This window comes from Lathyrus oleraceus, chromosome 2 (genome assembly GCF_024323335.1).
Source record: "Lathyrus oleraceus cultivar Zhongwan6 chromosome 2, CAAS_Psat_ZW6_1.0, whole genome shotgun sequence".
NCBI classification, from domain to species: domain Eukaryota; kingdom Viridiplantae; phylum Streptophyta; class Magnoliopsida; order Fabales; family Fabaceae; genus Lathyrus; species Lathyrus oleraceus.
In genome coordinates, this window is record NC_066580.1 from 271,376,125 (window position 1) to 271,383,142 (window position 7,018).

Genomic DNA, 7,018 nt, shown 5'->3' on the forward strand with positions numbered 1-7,018 from the left:
GCTAATTGACTTGCTTGATTCATCTGTGCATATCTGCTTATGTGTGCCTTTGTGCATTTATCATCATTAATTGTACATCATTTCATGATCATTGTTCATATCTTTGTGACATCTTTGTTTGTCCATTGAGGAGTCAATTGCAAGTCTATTTATTGGCAGTTGTTTCCTATGATCTGGAAGGAGTTGGGACTAAGACCATTTATTGGCATCCTATTTCCTTGGAGTCGAGTGTAAGACCATTTATTGGCAACTTGTTTCCTCTTGCTTATTGCACTTGTTTTGCTTGTTGTATGTGAGGAGTCAATGGTAAGTCCATTTATTGGCAGTTGTTTCCCATGATCATTCTTTGGAGATTGGAGTAAGACCATTGATTGGCATCCGGTATCCATGTTTGTTTTGGGAGATTGGAGTAAGTCCATAGATTGGCCTCCGGTATCCATCTGTTATTCTTGTTTTAGGAGACTAGTATAAGTCCATTGATTGGCATCTGGTATCCATGTTTTGTTTAGGAGATTGGTATAAGTCCATAGATTGGCATCTGGTATCCATGTTTTGTTTCAGGAGATTGGTATAAGTCCATTGATTGGCATCCGGTATCCATTTACTTTGTTCATCTGTTGTTTGCATTGTTGCCTATTCCAAAGGAATCACTTGAATCATCTACATATGATCTCAAGAGGTGAACATCTAAGAAGTTTCACATCCCTCACCTTCCACCTTTTGTTTCTTTAAACCTCCATCTTTGCATGTTAGCCCAAACCAGAAAACTTTGTGCAAACATTTTGACATGATTTCAAATTAGAAACCTAGGCCTTAAGCCTTTGATTTTCAAACTTCATTTTCATAATACTTCTTTTGAATTGAATTCTAATCATACTTTGACCATTTTTTTGTGAATAATCCTAATTGGTTAATTTCACTCATTCAATTGTTTTGTGGCTTTGTCCATTCTTGATAAGTTTTCATACATTAGCCATAGATCTCAATTATCTTAGTGGTTGATGTTAATCTCACCTTTTGTCCTTAGTGATTGAATTATAAGACTTCCTTGCTTATTATAGGGTTAACCCCTCACTAGCAAGTTGAAGCTTTTCTCACATGGTGGACTTGTTGTTTGTATAAGGTTGAGTTTTCTGCCGTGGATAACGAAAGACCTTAGGGCTTTTGTTTTAAAATGAATTCACCCATATTTTGGAAATCTTTTAGCCGAACTACGGCGTTTTGATCCTTACCTTCCATGGAAAGGTACGTAGGCAACGGGTTCATCCGTTCAAACACAAAAATAATAAAATTGTACATTCTTTTCTCATCCTTTCAATCCATGTTTGCACAATAAATATTTCATAAACAAATAACATTTCGTACAACAAGTGTGAAAAGGGCTCCCTAGGAGTACCTAGGACGTTTTGGGTGCCTAACACCTTCCCATTGCGTAATTAACCCCTTACCCAGATCTCTGATCTTTTCATTAGTTTTCTATGTGTAAAACTTCTTAGGCTTTTGTTCGCTTTTTAGCCATTCCTTTGGATAAATAAAAGTGCGGTGGCGACTCGATTCTTTGTATACTTTGCTTTTGGTTTAATCAATAAATCATAAAGTGATGAATACATCGCTACAATATCCATGAACTAGAAGAACTTAGACTAGATGCGTACGACAAGACCTTCACACTTGTGCCTACGTACCAGTTCGTGGTATCAATTTCAAAGTGACTGAATTGCTTTTAACAAAAGTTTAAATTTGAAAGAGGCACAAAAGGCCTAAAAGAGTTTGGATGGGTGTTAGTTCTTTTTTGTCTTTTTGAATTTTTAAGCCAATATGATTAGATTCATTTACAAATTTGATTAAGAAAAAGAGTTTGAAAATGCAATGGCATAACGCCAAAGTTTCTAATTTGCAAGAAAGAGTCTACGTTTAGAAATCACAAGCACAAAAGTTTTTAAAAGGAGGGAGAGATTTGAAATTAAAGAAGTGGGAGGAGATGAAGAGACTAATCCTAAGCAAAAATTTAAAAGTTAAGAGTTGAAAAGATCTGACCAATGGGATGCAATCCAATAGACAAGAATGTCATATAGAAACCCAATTTTCCCCTGGACTTTTAGAATCAAGCAATATCATTACACAAATAGCAAGAAGACCAAGACATCAAATAAAGATCGCCACATCCAATCTTAGCAACTTTATAGTCTTCTTCATAATCTCCCATGTATCATATGACATACTCCTTGAATGGCTCAGAAATAGGCATTAGACACAGGTTCAAAGTAACATTTGCACCAAGACCATGTAGCAAATGAACTCAGGGGGATCTTAATACTTACTTCAGAGGAAAGTTCAATTCACAATGACTGGCTTCAGAAAATTTGGCATTGGCCAAGTCCTTTTTGCATAGGGAATGTTGCCTAATTCTAAGTCCAATGTCTCAGATCAAATTCGACAGTCCACACAAATCTTTTTTAGGGTTTTTGTTGTTATTGTGTACATTAAGGTCAAAAGACCACAAACACAAACAAAATACACAAACAAGTATAATCACAAGATATGGCTCAAGTGAGAAAAGTGAAAATGGCATTAAAATAAACAAGTTAAATGGTATGAATAATGGCAAATGATAAAGACTTGAATTTAAAGTTCATAAAGTAAAGGACTTGAAATTAAAAGTTAGTCAAATGTTAGTTGATTAGAAGTTAGTATTGCTTTTGCTTTTCAATTGTTTAAGTCATTCTTTGGAGAACACTCGACCCTCTATTCACAAGCATGGATCCTTGAACCAAGACATCTTCCAAAGGAAGGAAAAAATGCCAAGTTTCCACACAATACCATGAAAGGGGGGAGACTTACAATCTCACTTACTAGAATGCTATGCTTTTGGGTCAAAATTTAGCGCTATGTTAAGCAATCATAATTCGACTTATGTAGAAGTCACAACTATTTGAGATCGGGCAATAGAAATTTTAGTGTTAATGCATGTTAGAGATATGGTATTATGAACCATACTCCTAAAACATACCACACTTAAAATAAAATAGCAAAAGGGTGGACCTAATCTCATCCATACTTATATTGGTTTATGAACCAATTAACCTTAGGATATAAAGATATCATAGGTCAATGGAATGGATGGGATATAAAGGGATTGAATATGAAGAGGGAGGGGAAATGAAATAAACTCAAATTGGTCATGGGAGGACTTTTATCAAATTAAAATCATTCATTAATTTTGGGAGATGAAATGTATATTTCATCAATCCCCTAAATCCAATGATTTTAATCCAAAAAAGTCAAATCAAATTTGACCAAGGCCCAACAACAATAGTCAAACTCAACAAGTCAACACAAATAGCTCAACACAATTTATTTACAGTTAAACAATTAAAAATGCATTAAATTAAAATATGGTTGATCAGAAACCTAAAACCTCTTCAAAACACCAAATAAATGGCCAAAAGATTTATCATAGGTCAAACAAGGTCAAAGGACCTTGGAGAAAAAAATTCATAATTTTTGGAAACATAAAAGTATTTTTAAACAATTAAAAATATGGATAAAAACAATTAAATCATGAAAAATATTAATATTGATCCAAAAAATAATTTTCATTCAGAAAATGAAAGAGAAAAATATTTGAGAATTTTTGGTGAAAGTCCCATATTTTTTGGATCAATATTAAAATTAATATGAATTAATGAAAATAAGTCAATTAAAATGAAAATCAGAAAATACAAAAAAACGTGGACCACTTGATCTCCCTTATTAATTGAGGCGGCATATCAAGTGGATCCAAGCGCGCGTTCCTCATACGCCATTAGTTAATTGTGCTGTAGGGATGGTAATCAAAACCAACATGTGAGATTAAAAGAATTTAAACAAATCATGTGGTTAGAAGCATGCCAACGCACCGCCGGAGCCAGAGCTTCGGTCTTCTTCTCCGGTGGACCTCACCGGACTGGTCCACCCTCAACCATCACCAAAATAAAAAAAAGAGGACATGAATTTAAAGTAAAAATGCTCAGGAGCTCGAATCTGACCTCAATTTCACCTAACTCCAAGTATATAGAAAGATACAGGAAGTTGAATTTTGAGGATCATGATCTGAGTTGCTTCGATTTGATCTCTAAGCAACTCAATCTTGTTGCCTACATTGGTAGGACTTCAGACAACCAAAATTCAACAAGAATAATGGAGAATTGAGTGAGAATCAAAGAGATGAAAAGTTCTGAAAATCACCTTCAATGTAGGTTCATATGGATATGATCTTTCTCTCAATTGTGCTTGGCCTTGCTTCAGATGCTTAATGGAGTGGAAATGGATCAAGGAAGAAGGAGGACTCTTGGAGTTTCAATCTCAAAACAGTTGAGAGAGTCAAACTCGATTCTCAATGAAAATCACCAAGCTTATCCTTTGAATGTGAGGGTTTAGGGTTGCTGAATCAAAGCTTGCGTGCCAGGGTCCATAATTCTGAGCATGATGGGTTCTATTTATAGGCCAAGTGATTGATAATTACACACTTCTTTCAAAATTCAAAAAATAGCAATATCCTTTGCACGGATGCATGGGCGTATGATAGGCCCATGTAATGATGCATTTAGGTCCAAAAATGAGTGTAGACAATGTTGAAGTCATGTGGAAAGGCCATGCATTCGTGTATGGAATGTGGAACTTCAAATCTTCCAAATGGTCCTTCAACTTTAAGCCATGCGCAAGTTATTCATTCCTTGTCCAAATGGGAGGAATTTGGACTCTTTGGAAGGTTTAGATTAAGAGAAACAACTTTCATGTTGAACACCTTTTCATTTGAAGCTTGGTTCATGATGAATTTTGGAAAATCAAACATATCAAAAACATTTCTAAGTACCAAGCCATATGTTCACTTCTTCCACCTTGGATAACTTTTTCTATGAGCTTCAAATTAGAAACGTTCTTTCAAAAAAGTTGTAGCTCTCTCAAATTAATTAAAATTGGTCACAAATTTGACCTTTGTTGAATTTATCATGAAGGAGTTATGCATTTTAGAAGTTGAGGAAAATCACTTGTTCAATGGTATTGGCCCAAAATGACCTATAATGTTTCCTCATATCACATGTATTTCCAAGTTTCATTTGCACTTCATACAAACATCAAAGTTTAATTAGACATTGTGAATTTGATTATGAAACTTAAATGGATTTCATATCATAAAAATTGAGCAAGTTATGGTCTTGGGAAGTTGACCTCCGAATTAGGGTTTAGACAAAATAACCTATAATCTTTCACCATAAAAAATGACTTTCCAAGAAAAACTAGCTCTTGACTTAAACATAAAAGTTGTTTGGAATGTCATTTAGAGTAACTTTGATCTTGGAATCATTTTCATATGACAAATATTGTAGGAGATAGGGCCCGGGGAACCCGAGTTTTGACTAGTTGAATTCTTCTGGTCAACCACCATGAACCAACTTGCTAGCTTGATATTCTATTGACTTTTGGGACTCATGGAGGATCATATATGTATAAGATGATAAAATGTGAAGTATACCTTGAAATATTTTATCAATTGGTGAAGAAACTTGTTGAAGAAGTCACATAAGATTCCCAGATGAATTAGGGTTTCCAAGGCAAACCAACTCCAAACTCTTGAAGATTTCTTGATCAAAATAAAATGTGAAGATCATGGGGATTCATATATGATACTTAGAGCCATAGTAAATCAATTCTTGATTGAGCTCCTTGCAATGAGGGTCTTAAACCCTAGATGTGAGCTTGATAGAGCATAAATGAGCATGTGCACTACCTACAAAAGAGTAAATCTATACAATGGCATATTTTTGGTATTTTGGCTAGTAAATATAAATAAAAAATGCAATATGATACAATCAAATGGTGCTTGGTGATCTCTCCCAATGCAAACCCAATGAATGAGGTGTAAGGAGGATGCCAGGATGTTATCCCAATGATAGTGCATATGATGAGAATAGCATGAGGGATCTTAGGGTCAAAATTGGGGTCTTACAGCTGCCCCTATTTAAGGACGTTCTAACTGAGGAGATGAAGGTTAAAATCTTCGCATTGACTCAGTAGAATGGACTTAAATAACAACATATAGAAACAAATTTTGGTCCCTAAGAGACATCATGATACATATGATATGAATGTTAAAATATCTTTGTGGGGAAAATATTGCCACAAAGGAAAAGAATCCGGAGAGACCAAATATCTGCAGGAGTATAATGCATTCCGTAAGGAAAACTCACTGGGAAGACAAAGACTCTGGGGAATAAAAAGGGTCGTGAGTAGGCCAAGCTACGACTTTAAAAACTACTGGGGGACTCGAGGGATTCCATGAAAATAAATCAATGGAAAGACTCAGCCAGAGAAAAAAGAAACATCTGCAGGGGAAACAAGTAGATCAGAACAAAACTGAAATACTTGACCCAAGCAGGAAACAACAATTTCATTGAGGAAATATGCACTCAAAATCAACTGGGGAAGAAATGATCTTCAACACAGGAGTAAGAGAAGTATATTATCCACTACCGGTTACTGGGTAAGGGGATAACAAATTCTGACAAAGAGGACATGCGTTACCGGTTAGGGTAAACATATCAAGGATGACTCGCCGGGGGGTAACAGAAGGTGTATTCATTACCAATTACTGGGTAAGAATAACCTGCCGAGGAAAGCTAAATAGGATTTACAACTGCCGGTTACTAGGCAGAAGACCGCAAAGAAAGAGAATATTCGTCACTGATTAAAGTGAACGTATCAAGGATAGACTAAAAGGGGACATTAGGAAGGATATCCGTCACTGGTTAAGATGAACATATCAAGGATAAACCACCTGAAAAAGTAGGATTTATATCTATTGGATAGTGGATAGAATACTAGAAAAGAGAATATCCGTCATTGGTTAGGATGAACATATCAAGGATAAACTCTGCGGGGAGGAATAGGGATTACATCTATCAGTTATTGGATAGAATACCAAAAATAGAATATCCGTCAACGGTTAAGATGAACATATCAAGGATGAACTCCAAGA